General features: G+C 50.8%; 1 protein-coding gene across 1 annotated transcript in view; it reads right to left on the bottom strand.

The window, feature by feature from the left end:
- LOC137423380 (protein disulfide-isomerase-like) overlaps nt 1–14,769 on the bottom strand; it is a 107,152-nt gene that overhangs the window by 91,231 nt on the left and 1,152 nt on the right. The gene's annotated exons all lie outside the window — the stretch shown is intronic.

The raw sequence follows: 14,769 nt of genomic DNA, 5'->3' as shown, positions 1-14,769 counted from the left end.
AAAGGAACACTGCGGTATTAGGAGGGTTAAAAGCGACACAGAAAGAACTAAAAGATGACTTGATAGCGACGAAGAGGGAATGTCAGATGGTACGTGAGGGACTGACAACGAGGTTGGACGAGGTGACAGAGGTAATGGAGACGAAGGACCGGCAGGTGAGGACGCACATGGAAACGGTCAAGGTAGCCTTGGAGGACGAGCTTGAGGAGACGTACCGGGAAATAAAAGAGGTGAAGCAGAAATTAGAAGAAGTGGAAGAAGGGGTGAGCGAAATTAAGAAGCGACGGAGAGGGGATAAGAAAGAGATAAAAGAGGATATAAAAGAATTGGTCCAAAGTCTGTGTTCGGATCATGATGATGTGCTCATTAACCGGATGAGGGATTCGCAGGTGATGGAGGAAAAGCGAAGAGGAAGAGGACCCGGTGTAAGTGGTGACCAATATGGTCGTGCGTATGATGCGCCAGGTGATTTAAGAAGCTTGGGGGTCGAGATGGACCCGGGTGTTCGTGAGAGGCCGTTGGTGAAGTGTGCGACAGGTCTGGTGTGCGAAAAAGGAGGTGTGCGAGAAAGTCCGACTCTGGGGTGTGTGAGGAAAAAGTGCGTGCCAAGGAGTGAGGGTGCTGGCGAGAGTGAGTCGGTCGTAGCGCTTGTGCGAGGGAGCACATGGAAGCGCGTAGTGAGGAGTGTTACAGAGGATGTAACGGGAGAGGGTGTGCGAGAAAGATGTGTGACAGACAGGTGCATGGGGAAAGAGTGCGCTGTCAAAAGTAAGGAAGAATGCACGCCTGTGGTGAGTGTTACAGAGGGTGTGACGGGAGAGTGTGCACAAGAGTGTGCGCGAGAAAGGTGTGTAACGGACGGGTGCATGAGGAAAGAGTGCGCTGTCGAGAGTAAGGGTGAGTGCGCTGTCAAGAGTGGAGGTGAAAGTAGTGAGAGTGACACTGAGCGTGAGTTGGTTGTGACAGGTGAGAAAGGAAGCACACCTGGAATGGTAGAGCGTGTGTGGGAATGCATGCTGGAATTGGTAGTGAGGCACGTGGTTGGGTGTGCGAGTGAGGGCACACCTGTGATTGTCACAGAGGAGGTGACCGAGGAAGGGGCGCGAAGAGGTGTGTTGGTGAGGTGTGCGACCAACGAATGTGTGCCAAAGTGTTCGGTGGTCAGGTGTGTGACCAAGGCTGGGAGTGGAATGAGTGTAGCTGGGTGTGTTAGAGAAAGGTACGACGAGGAGCATGGAAACGGCTGGATGTATGAGCACGAAAGGGGTAGCGTATGCTTGTAAGCATCCAGGTGAGGCATCGACGGTAACCGGGTTAGAGGTTAGGTCGACTTTTAGCCGAAGCGGGCCCTCGGTGCGTGCCGGGCTTCGCGTGCCGCGAGAACCAGCGGGGATCCGAGCCACGGCGGGTTCGAAAGGACCGCCGTGCGCGATCCACGCTGGGCCTCGCGTGGAACGGCCACGTCCGGGCTCCACTAGGCGGAGCGGGCAGCTCGATAGGAAGGGTCGTCATGGCGACCACTTTCTATTGAGACGTGCCGGCAGGTCGAGATCGGGACATTGGATGGCTCCACGCCGAAGTGGTGCGTGGGATCTCGGGCCGGGTAAACCTCCTTCCCTGCACCGAATGCGGGACGTATCCAGCCGCTGGCACCAAACAACCCGCATTCATGGCTTGGCTGTACGAAGCCGGGCTGTAGAAGTGAATTGGCGCACCGAGAGGCATTAGTAAGTAGACTGTAATGATGAGGTTAGTGTTTTGGCCCCGAAATTAGGAAAAAACAAAATTTGATGATTGGCAAAGGATTGGCAGTAATGATTGGCAGATGATGGGTAGTGATTGGCAAATTTTTGATTTGTTGAAGTTTGATGTGCAAAATTGGTAGTGAGCGATGGGCCCGGTGGGTAAGGGTGGCATCCCTGCCACCCTTCCCATGTGGGGCAAATGCGCTATAGTTTATGGGGTTGATGGCAGTGAAAACTAGCCCGGGTGGGTTAGGATATTGATAGGGCCCTAGAAGATGACATTAGGTAACGATAAGGTTAGGTAGTGACTGATACCTGTAGTGGGGACGCAGGTAGTTTAGTGTGGATGATAATGACGAGGGAGCGCAATAGTTTAAAGGGACGACTGGGAAGCGCAAGTTTCAGAGGGGAGTAGTTAGATGAGATGATGCTGTGTGAGAACTGGACAGGTGTGTGGAGCAGTGTATGAGTAGTGAGTGTTGTGGATCAGCGCGAATGCACTTGGGGAGAGAAGGGTGCAGGTGGAACCAGGTGTGAGAGCACAGGTGTGCAAGTACAGGTGTGTGGAATACATGGAGTATTGGAGTAAGTGGTACGGAGTGGTGTGCATGGTGCGAAGGTGTGGATGGGGGAAGAGTGGACCCCTTTCACGAGTACCCGGGGCGGGTAGTGTAAGTGTTAGGTAGAGGGTATAGGTAAATTGTGGTTGGATATTGGCATTTGTGGTGCGGTTGCAGAATGGTATTGTGGATGGGTGCATTAGTGTTGTGGAAATGGCTGGGCGTGTAGCCTGTTAGTGTGTGTAGTTGGTTTGGGCACTCCACCACTGTGAGGATGTCGGCCAGGTGAGGCCGCAGGTGGGCTCTGGGAGCCGGTAGAGTTGTGGATGGGGCCCGAGGATCCGGAGGACGGACCCGGGTAGCCCAGTGCCAGAGAGGGCACCGAGTGGGGAGAGCGCCAGAGGGCCTTCCCCAGGTAGATAGGTTAGGGTGAGGAGCAGGTAAGCTCGGAGGCAACTGCAGTGGTGGAGGTGTGCAGGTGGGTAGACCTGCTGGGAGAGCTACACGTCACAGCCCAGAAATTGTGCGAGGGCACCGGGAGATGAATCGGGGGAGTGAGACCCCAAATTGAAAAGCACCACAGTTTGGTCAATGGGAATTGGTTTTTAGAACCCATAGTGTAAGAGGGCCAATGGTTTGGCAGGAGAAAGACCCCGGGTAATGTAAAGTTGTTAAAGTCATTTAGGAAATAGTTAGGATTGATGAACCTGTCGCACCATACGCAGCCACTTACCTGAGGTGATGATGATGACTCCACACCTGTGTTCCCTTGTTTTGTGTTGCAGGAAACGAGAATTGCTGTTGGATTTGTGAGACGCATCACGACGTGGATGAGACATTGGGGTGATTCCATCTCTCCCTCCCTAGGAGGGACTGATGATGAATTGGTGATGGCAAATTTTGATGTGGAGTTGGAAATGGCAAATTTGATTGGTTAGGAGGGAGAGAAGACGAATTTGGTTTATGGGAGGAACGGGGAAGACAGTAGGGACGTTTGTTGATTTGTAAAGTAGATGTTTATAGGTAGTGTTGTGTTTTGTGGATACAGTAAGGGGTAAGGGGGGGGGGCCATGTAGGTTACCTGGTGGTGGGGGGGGGGGCGTACGGTAGGAACGTACCTGTCTCACCTGGTTCCCATGTGCCCCCAGTGTGCATTACCTTATATTGCATGCACTTTTGCGCCCTTACCACCTTACTCACTTGCTCTATTTTTGTCTCCCACCTCCGAGGATCTGGCTTTGGGGCAGAGAGAGAGGAGAGAGAGGTGCTGGCTCTGCAGTTGTGGGCCTGTACTTTCGCTGCTTGCTGCCTGGATCGATACACCATATGGACCGCAATTTTTGTGGCCGCCCACCATGGACCGCAGTTCTTTTGCGGCCAAGCACCACCCGTTGATGGACCTATGGGTCAACGTGGCACCTATGCCATACAGGTGAACCACTAATAGTTGGCCCCCTGACGGCCACAATACAGAAATGGACGCGGTTGGCGCCTTTCTTTATTTTTGAAAGAAGCCAGAAGGCCAAGTGCACTTCAGGAAGGCAAGACCAGCGGCAGAACATCGGCCGGCTGCGACACCACCGGTGATTATTGAACACTTTATTGGTGCACCGGATGGTGCTGACTGTATGTAGGGGGTGGTGCTTTTGGTGCTTGGATGGGGTGCTCTGCACATTATTAAAGGCCGTAAGGCCACAGGGCACTCGTGGGTTGGTGTATCGATGCTGGCATGCGTGCCCTCTCTATGCATAACATCTGCATGTGTTCCTCCAAAAACAGGTCCTGGATCGTAGTGTAAATATCAGTGTAGTCTTGTGTAAATAATGCTCCCTTCCGGCTGTATGTTTAGTTTGAGGATTCTTTCCGCGATTCGGTTATCCTGTGGGTGTGTTTCTGTGAGGAGAAGGGTGCAACGTCGCAGGGGGACATATTTACTCATTTGTGAACATCTGTAAAACTGTCACACTCAGGGTTGAGTTAATAGTAGAGGGAACTACATCTGAGTGCCACACTAACGTAGGTAAAAATTTATCGGGTCGGGACGCCCCGAGGTAGAGAAGGGTGCAATGTTGCGGATATGGGATTTGGCCTCCATCCATATCCGCTTGTAAATATTCCCCTATTTCCCCAATACTCCCCAACTATCCCCAATCCCCCATTCCCTAGTCCCATTGTCTGTAAACAACACTCTGTAGCCCCGACCTTCCCCTTTTTCCCCCATTAAATGTCGTGCCCAGGTCCACCGCATCTCACGTAGACAACTTTCGGACATCTTGCTAGTTATTCTTAGTCTATGTCAGTTAAGGACTCGTTTCCATTAATTCTGACTCTTCGTTGCACCAGAATGTGATTGTATGGCACCAGTAGTAAGTTTAGGACCTCCCAATACCTCCCCGCATCTCTTCCTCATGAAACAACAACACCAACAACAACAACAGTGGCGCGAGGAGTGCGCGTCCTCACTCCGGCTTGGTTAGCCGCCATTGACCGTGTGCTCCGACGGGGTTACCACGCAGGGGCTCACTGTCAGCTCCTCGTCAAGGGCGGAGCCCGGTAACCCCCCGCACCCAATAAGAAGCGGCGGACCGATTCCATCTGGGGCGGAGCTAACGAGCCGAGGGCGTGTCACTCCCCGCTGGACATGCGCAGGAAGACGGAGGTGACGTCAGATGCGCCTCAGCTACGAAGAAGAAAGGACGCCACCTCCTAGCGCTGAGAGATACCTCCCGCATCTCTGGACCGGACCGAGTCGATTCTGCCCCTGAGCCAAGGTGCACCTTGAGCTATCGACTACCTGCCCTTCCTTGCCATCAATCCCTGTGTGAGTCAGTCTTGTCCCGTTTGTCTGTGGTCTGTCGGGGCTAAGATAAGACCGTGTCTAAGTGCCCATCTTTCTGTGCTGTGCCTCTTGCCGTGTAATCTAACCGTTCTGCATAACCCATATTATATCCTCCTCCGGAGGTCTTGAGAACTGTACCCCTGGTGTCGTGTCATTTAATCCCAGCCGTTGTGTCCTTTCCTTCATTGATCTAGCGTAGCGCGATTCGGCCAACGTTCGAGTGTAATCGGGTAAACTGTGCGAACACGGCGGCCATTCCGCTCGGCCCATCATAACAGCTAAGTCGTGTCCGTAACAATGTATATATATATATATATATATATATATATATATATATATATTGTTACTGATCGCGGTTTAGATGGTATGATGGGCCGAGCGGATGGTCCAACCGCGACCGAACAGTTATTCCCCGATTAGAACCCGATTCCACCCAAACGTTGGCCGGATCACACCGCAGCTATTCAATAGGGAAAAGACAAAGGCGACACGGATGTGAAGAAGAAGAAGAAGAAGACAAAAAGGTTGGAAATACTACTAAATTTATTCCTACTATTTACATGCTCAAAGTAACCAAGGAGAAGGAAAGATAATAAAATAATATACAGAAGAATCAGAGACACAGTGCAATTATTAGCTTATACAGACTTAATTAACCCAGGGACAGAACAAACAAAACAAACTCACGTACACTAGAAGGGTGGAAAGGCAGGAGGTGGATGGCTGGAGGGAGAGGAAGGTCCAAGGGGGTCCTGCAGCACAACCGGCGCGGTTAGCAGCCGCCGTTCCTTCACGGCCCTGCTCCAAACCGCCGTTCAGGCCCCCAAGCTGCTGTTGTGGCTGCTGTGGACGTCGCGTGCTTTGCCAGGCCTTGTCCGACTCGTCTGGTCCAAACCCTCAACTCTTTCTTGGTCCACTCACTCTTTACCACCGACTCCTCAGCGCAACCAACGCAACCAACTGACCACCACCACCGACTCCTCACCGCAACCAACGCAACCAACTGACCACCGACTCCACTGACTGACTCCTCACGACTCTCTCACTTGCTTCTTGCGTGCGCGCCTTTTATAGCGCCTCCAGCGATCAAGCCGCCGGCCTTCCTGACACGCCCATCGGTGTGCTCACCTCGGCCCTGGTTGGTCACGCGACCCTCTCGCTCCGCCCTTGATGACGACGGGCGGGCACGCCCCTCTTCCCCTCTATGACGAGGTGGAGACACGCCTTTCTTCTCCGACCCTGCCTCGTGGTCAATGGCGGTTATTGGAGGGGAGGTAATTGGCAATCGAGGGTTGGCAATCACCAGAGGGGATGTAAAAGGGAATGGAGATTTTGGGGATGGGAATGAAAGGGGATCTATTCTCTTTCACTGGTGCAATGGAGTACTTCAATTAATGGGAGACACAGCCTTACTCTAAAACACAGAATAAGAGATAACTATCAAACAGGGGTATTCTATTATTTGGCTGATGTGTATGCTTGTGGACTAATTATGGGATGCCCTTTCACCTTTACACAGCTCCGGAGGTAGGGGGCGCAGAATAAACAATAATAATAATAATACAGCACACAATCAAAAAAAATACAGTCCTCATCTCCGCAACACTGCACCCTCCTCCTCTTAGGCACGTCCTGGGCCTACAACTTTTATTTAGTGTGACACGTAGGTGTAGTTCCCTCTACTTTTAACCTGACCCTGAGTGCGACAGTTTTAAAACATAAATAAATGTGTCCCGCTGCTCCATTGCACCCTGCCTAACAGACTTACGCCCACAGTTAACCGAATTGCGGAATGGTCTTCAAACTACACACTGACGGTGGGAAGCATTATTTACAATGACGCTATTTTTATTTACAAAACTAACCCAGGACCTGTGATTGTTCTTTCTGGGGGGGAGACAGTCTGCTCTGCATCAATGCACCATGAAAGCACCCAAAAACGCACCAATACACACCCAAGCACCAATCGGTGCAGTCACCATAGTTCATCAGTGAAAATAAACCAACAACCCCTAACCCTGCAGGTGATCTCTTGCTCTTCGGCTCCCTCTGCTGGTTATTATTATTTGTTCTTCCAGATGTTGTCATTCTTTCATTTTCTTACTGGCGGCCTATTTGCAATAAAGTGTGCCCAATGTGTCCTTTTTATTTTCTTTATTTATGGCCCACAGGGCCGACTACGTGTGGTTCACCTGTGGGGCATCGGTGCCCTGTGGCCAAGGTCTGCCAGCAAGATTTCGGGCCCTCATGGCCGGTTCCAGCAGAGGCTCCATGCCCCAACCCATGGGGTCCATAAGTGGTGCTCGGCCACAGGCATGTGGTCCATAATGTGGTGCATCGATGCAGACAGCTGGTTCTGGGAATTTCGGGCGCACAATGGCCGACCCACGCACGCTCCCCTCGGCGCCCAATGGCGCACAGGTCATGTGGGAGACAAAAGGGGCAAGACAAATGAGCGAGGGGTAAGGTCACAAGGGTACACATCAATAAGGCAATGCAAGGCGAAATGCGTACGGAGGGCGAAGGGAGAAAGCTCGTCCCTACCGTACGTCACCCCCCTGTCACCTACACTACCCTTGCCCTTACCCCATATTTACAAAATCTACCCATTTACAAATTCGTCACTACTGTCACGTCTTCCCCATATTTCTCCTACACCAAATTCGTCTCCACAATCCCTCTATCCAAAATTTGCCATCACCCAATTCGTCATCAATCCTCATAAGGAGGAAGAGATGGAACATCAAGCACAATGTCACACCCACGTCATGATGCGTCTCACAATCCAAACATTTGCATCAATGAAAAATAATAAAACATGGCATGGTGTGGAGTTCCTGTCACCTCAGGTGAGTGGATGCAGATGGTGCGAGGAGATCCTTCATCCTAACTATCCTCTAAATGATTTTAACACACTTTACACTACCCGGGGTCTCTCCCTGTCAATCCATTGGCCAACTTACACTATGGGTTCTAAAAACCAATTCCCATTGACCAAACTGTGGTGCTTCTCAATTTGGGGTCTCACTCCCCCGATTCATCTCCCGGTGCCCTCGCACAATTTCTGGGCTGCGACGTGTAGCTCTCCCAGCAGGTCTACCCACCTGCACACCTCCACCACTGCAGTTGCCACCCGAGCTTACCTAGCTCCTCACCCTAACCGAACTAACTGGGGAAGGCCCTCTCCTGGCTCTGTCACCCCTTGGTGCCCTCTGGCACTGGGCTACCCGGGTCCGTCCTCCGGATCCTCGGGCCCCATCCACAACTGCCGGCTCCCAGAGCCCACCTGCGGCCTCACCTGGCCGACATCCTCACAGTGGTGGAGTGCCCAAACCAACTACACACACTAACAGGCTACACGCCCAGCCATTTCCACAACACTAATGCACCCATCCAAAGACCATTCTTTCACCCGCACCACAGATGCCAATATCCAACCACAATTTACCTGTACCCTCTACCTAACAATTACACTACCCGCCCCGGGTATCCGTGATGGGGGTCCACTCTTCCCCCATTCACACCTTCGCACCATCCACTCCATGGTTTCCACCATACTCACTCCACGACCATCCATCCCAATACGCCATACCATTTATTCCATACACCTGTCCTCCATTCACCTGTCGTTGCACACCTGTGCAATCATACCTGGTGCCACCTGCACCCTCCTCCTCTTCCTGGACCAGTTGGTCAACACAACACACATCACCATCACTCACTCATACACTGCTCCACACACCTGTTCAGTTGCACACCTGTGCAATCACACCTGTTCAATCACACCTGTTCAATCTTCAAACACACGGCATCATCTCATCTAACTACTCCCCTCTGAAACTTGCGCTTCCCAGTCGTCCCTTTAAACTATTGCGCTCCCACGTCATTATCATCCACGCTAATCTACCTGCGTCCCCACTACAGGTATCAGTCACTAACTAATCTTAACGTTACCTAATGTCATCTTCGCTAGATCCCTACACACGATATATCCTAACCCACCCGGGCTAGTTTTCACTGCCATCAACCCCATAAGCTAGTGCTCCTTTGCCCCCCACGCTGTGAGGGATGGTGGATTTGCCATCCCACCACATCGGGGAGGTCCTACTATCAATTTGGCACACCAAATTTCAGCCAATCAAAAATTTTGCCAATCACCGTACCAATCATCTAGTTTTGTTTTTTTCTACTTTTGGGTCCAAAACACTAACCTCATCACCCGTCTACTTATTAGATCCTCTCGGTGCGCCAATTCACGTCTACAGCCCGGCTTCGTACAGCCGAGCAATGAACGCGGGTTCTTTTGTGCCAGCGGCTGGATACGTCCCGCATTCGGGGCAGGGACGGGGGCTTACCCGGGCCGAGATCCCACGCACCACCTCGGCATGGAGCCATCCAATGTCCCGATCTCGACCTGCCGGCACGTCTCAACAAAAAGTGGTCGCCATGACGACCCTTCCTATCGGGCTGCTCGCTCCGCCTAGTGGAGCCCGGACGCGGCCGTTCCACGCAAGGCACAGCGTGGATCTCGTACGGCGGTCCTTTCGAACCCGCCGTGGCTCGGATCCCCGCTGGTCCTCGCGGCACGCGAAGCTACCCGACGCGCACCGAGGGCCCGATTCGGCTATAAGTCGTTCTAACCTCTAACCCAGTTACCGTCGATGCTTCACCTGGATGCTTACATGCATACGCTACCCCTTTCTTGCTCATACCTCCAGCGGTTCCCATGCTCCTCGTACCTTTCCTTACACACCTCGGTACACTCATTCCGCTCGCAGACTTGGTCACACACCTGACCACCGAACACCTTGGCACACATTCGTCGCTCGCACACCTCACCAACACACCTCTTCGCGCCCCTTCCTCGGTCACCTCCTCTGTGACAATCACAGGCGTGCTCTCACTCGCACACCCAACCACGTGCCTCACGACCAACTCAAGTGTGCATTCCCACACATGCTCTACCATTCCAGGTGTGCATCCTTCCATTCCAGGTGTACATCCTCGCTCACCTGTCACAACCAACTCACGCTCCGTGCCACTCTCACTACTTTCACCTCCATTCTTGACAGCGCACTCCCCCTTACTCTCGACAGCACACTCTTTCCTCATGCACCCGTCCGTTACACACCTTTCTCGCGCACACTCTTGCGCACACTCTCCCGTTACACCCTCTGTAACACTCACCACAGGCGTGCATTCTCCCTCACTCTTGACAGCGCACTCTTTCCCCATGCACCTGTCCGTTACACACCTTTCTCGCGCATCCTCTTGCGCACACTCTTTCGTTACTTCCTCTGTAACACTCACCACACCGCGCTTCCATGTACCCCCTCGCACACGCGCTTCGACCAACTCACTCTTGATGGCACACTCACTCCTCGGCGTGCACTTTTTCCTCACACACCCCATGGTCGGACATTCTCGCACACCTCTTTTTTCGCACACCAGACCTGTCGCACACTTCACCAACGGCCTCTCACGAACACCCGGATCCAAACCAATCCCCAAGCCGACTGAAGCTTTCCTCACATCATATACATTGCCGAATATTTCGCCACTCACCTTGGCACCTCGTCTCCGCACCTCTTTTGCCACCTGCAAACTCTTTATTTGGTTAGTGAGCATCACATTATGAGTTGAGCACCGACCTTGCACATATTCCATCACCTCCTCCTGGATTTCTCTTTTAGTTTCTGTCCGTCTCTTATTAATTTCATTCACCTCTTCTTCCACTTCCTCTAATTTTTGCTTCACCTCTTTTATTTCCCGGTGCGTCTCCTCCAGTTCGTCCTCTAAGGCTACCGTGACCGTCTCTATGTGCATCCTCACCTGCCGGTCCTTTGTCTCCATTATCTCTGTCACCTCGTCCAACCTCATTGTCAGCCCCTTACGTACCATCTGACATTCCTTTTGTGTTGCTATTAATTCGTTTTTAATTTCTTTTTGTGTCGCCTTTAACCCTCCTAGTACCGCAGTGTTCTTTTGAACCTGCTCCACTAGTTCTTTTTGTCCCTCCGTCAGCTGTTCCACCTCCTCCGTCAGATCTTCTATTCCCCCTTGTAACTTTGCCGTCCCATTTCTCACCTCTTTCTCCATACACTTCTCACCTCGCTTTACCTCCTCGCGTAGCCCCGAGACCTCCTCACTCACACCTCGTCGTATCTCCTCTTTCATCTCCTCCATCTCCTTTGTAGATGCCACCCTCATCTGTCCCAATTCATCCCTCTGAGCATCCAATTTGGTTTCTACCCCGATTTTTACCTCCTCTATCTGCTCTCCCATTTGTTTAATTTCTCGGGCGGATTGCTCCCCTATCTCCCGCAATTTGTCCTCCATCCTATTTTCTAGCCCCATTAACCCATTTTTCATCCCCTCTATCTGATTCTCCTGGGCAGCCATTCTATTTTCCACCCCCGTTAACCCATGTTTCACCTCTTTTATCCCGTTGTCTAACCCCTCAAAATTATTGTCTAACTTCCCAAATTTCTTGTCTAACTTCCCAATTTGGGCATTGGTACCCCTCGCTTCGTCCCTCATTGCCCCCTCCATCCTATCCATTTTTGCATTCAGTTGGGTCAAGAATAATCTGAGGTCAAACCCGGTTTGCCCAGCGTCCCCAGCCGCCACCGCGGGCTCGCCCTCCACTGCGCCGCTATTTTGGGACTCTTCAACCACGTGCGCGAGCATGCCATTTTGTGCACCTGATACCCCCTCAACCACATTGCCAATGTTCTCCTCCTCTCCTTCCTCCACATACATTTCCCTGAGGTCCTGGGTCGATTCCACCCCGTCTATCTCTAGCTCACCCACCGGCATCCCGTCGCCTTGACCAGCCATGGCGCGATTTCAAAATTCGGGTTTTATTTCTTTAAAACACAATTTTTCAGCAGCTCGTAATTTTGAGCGCGTTAAGCACGCTTCGGGTCCAATCCCACTTCCCGACACCAATTGTTACTGATCGCGGTTTAGATGGTATGATGGGCCGAGCGGATGGTCCAACCGCGACCGAACAGTTATTCCCCGATTAGAACCCGATTCCACCCAAACGTTGGCCGGATCGCACCACAGCTATTCAATAGGGAAAAGACAAAGGCGACACGGATGTGAAGAAGAAGAAGAAGACAAAAAGGTTGGAAATACTACTAAATTTATTCCTACTATTTACATGCTCAAAGTAACCAAGGAGAAGGAAAGATAATAAAATAATATACAGAAGAATCAGAGACACAGTGCAATTATTAGCTTATACAGACTTAATTAACCCAGGGACAGAACAAACAAAACAAACTCACGTACACAAGAAGGGTGGAAAGGCAGGAGGTGGATGGCTGGAGGGAGAGGAAGGTCCAAGGGGGTCCTGCAGCACAACCGGCGCGGTTAGCAGCCGCCGTTCCTTCACGGCCCTGCTCCAAACCGCCGTTCAGGCCCCCAAGCTGCTGTTGTGGCTGCTGTGGACGTCGCGTGCTTTGCCAGGCCTTGTCCGACTCGTCTGGTCCAAACCCTCAACTCTTTCTTGGTCCACTCACTCTTTACCACCGACTCCTCACCGCAACCAACGCAACCAACTGACCACCACCACCGACTCCTCACCGCAACCAACGCAACCAACTGACCACCGACTCCACTGACTGACTCCTCACGACTCTCTCACTTGCTTCTTGCGTGCGCGCCTTTTATAGCGCCTTCAGCGATCAAGCCGCCGGCCTTCCTGACACACCCATCGGTGTGCTCACCTCGGCCCTGGTTGGTCACGCGACCCTCTCGCTCCGCCCTTGATGACGACGGGCGGGCACGCCCCTCTTCCCCTCTATGACGAGGTGGAGACACGCCTTTCTTCTCCGACCCTGCCTCGTGGTCAATGGCGGTTATTGGAGGGGAGGTAATTGGCAATCGAGGGTTGGCAATCACCAGAGGGGATGTAAAAGGGAATGGAGATTTTGGGGATGGGAATGAAAGGGGATCTATTCTCTTTCACTGGTGCAATGGAGTACTTCAATTAATGGGAGACACAGCCTTACTCTAAAACACAGAATAAGAGATAACTATCAAACAGGGGTATTCTATTATTTGGCTGATGTGTATGCTTGTGGACTAATTATGGGATGCCCTTTCACCTTCACACAGCTCCGGAGGTAGGGGGGCGCAGAATAAACAATAATAATAATAATACAGCACACAATCAAAAAAAATACAGTCCTCATCTCCGCAACAATATATATATATATATATATATATATATATATATATATATATATATATATATATATATATATATATATATATATATATATATATATATATATATATGTATGCATAACCCCGGTGATGTCTGTACCTGCCCCACTGTTTTAGTCCCCACATACCCCACCCCCCAATAAATTTACGTTGTTGAAATTTTCAATTCAATTAATGTTATGGCGATGCAGTGCAAGGTTTATGAGTAAAATGACACCCTAGCACACTTGCCTGCCCTTTTTGTTCCCCCATACCGCCCTTCCTTCTCATATTATGAATTTCAATTCATTCTCTATAGCCCACCCAATTTCCCCGTCTTTACGCATACGTTTTAAATAGATGGTTCCGAAGGACGGATAAAGCAGCTGCTCTGTTTCCACCATTATCAGGCGAGATAAGAGCTGTGGGTAAATAGAGACCGGTTTGTAACCAGATGCGCAGCTCACACAACGGTTACACACGTGTTCGAGGGTGAAAGAGCGTTTTATTTTTTTGTATACACGGTCGAGGCTTATGGAAGAGCTGGAGCAGAATGCAAAGAGGGATGAATTATAACTGAGAGTGAGATCAAGTGGGGATGGAAGGGGAGAAGGACACATGGGGGTGAACAATCTGCACACTGAAGCTGAATGAAGAAGATAGTCGGCAGGATACATATTGCAGATATTTGGAGTTACAGTCGTGGCCAAAAAATATTGCCACCCTTGCACTTTTTTCAAACAATGCACCATTTCTTCCAGAAAATTGTTGAAATTCAAAAATTATTTTGGGATCCACAAATGTATTTCTTTGGTTTGCAGTGGAACTAAACAAAAAAGCTGAAAAAATACAAAATCTTAGCTTATTCCAAACAGAAATCCTAAAATGGCCCGGACAATATTATTGGCACCTTTTAGGAGTTGTTAGAAATAATTAGATTTCAAGCAGGTGATTCTCCTTTACTTTGGAATTGAACTCACCTGTGGGGAGTTGCAGGTGCCTGCAAGATAAAAATCACTCATTCAACCAGTTTGAATAGAGAAAAGGGGTCATTCTGCTGTTTTGTGTCACTGTGTGCACCGCAATGAGCAAGGAGAAAAGAAAGAAAACCAGAGAATTGTCTGAGGAGCTCAGACACAAGATTGTAGCCAAGCATGGACAATCTCAAGGCTACAAGTCCATCTCCAGAGACCTTGATGTTCCTGTGTCCACCATACGCAATGTTATCAGGAAGTTTAAAGCCCATGGCACTGTAGCCAACCTCCCTGGACGTGGCGGCAAGGGAAAACTTGATCGAAGATTGCAGCGAAGGATTGTTCGGATGGTGGAGAAAGCACCTCGATCAATTGCCAAACAGATTCAAGCTGACCTTCAGACACAAGGTACGACAGTTTGAACTCGCACCATC

Source organism: Myxine glutinosa, chromosome 3 (genome assembly GCF_964187855.1).
Source record: "Myxine glutinosa chromosome 3, kmMyxGlut1.1, whole genome shotgun sequence".
Classification (NCBI taxonomy): Eukaryota; Metazoa; Chordata; class Myxini; order Myxiniformes; family Myxinidae; genus Myxine; species Myxine glutinosa.
Note: the sequence above shows the minus strand (reverse complement) of the source record. Positions and strands in the feature narration are given on the sequence as shown.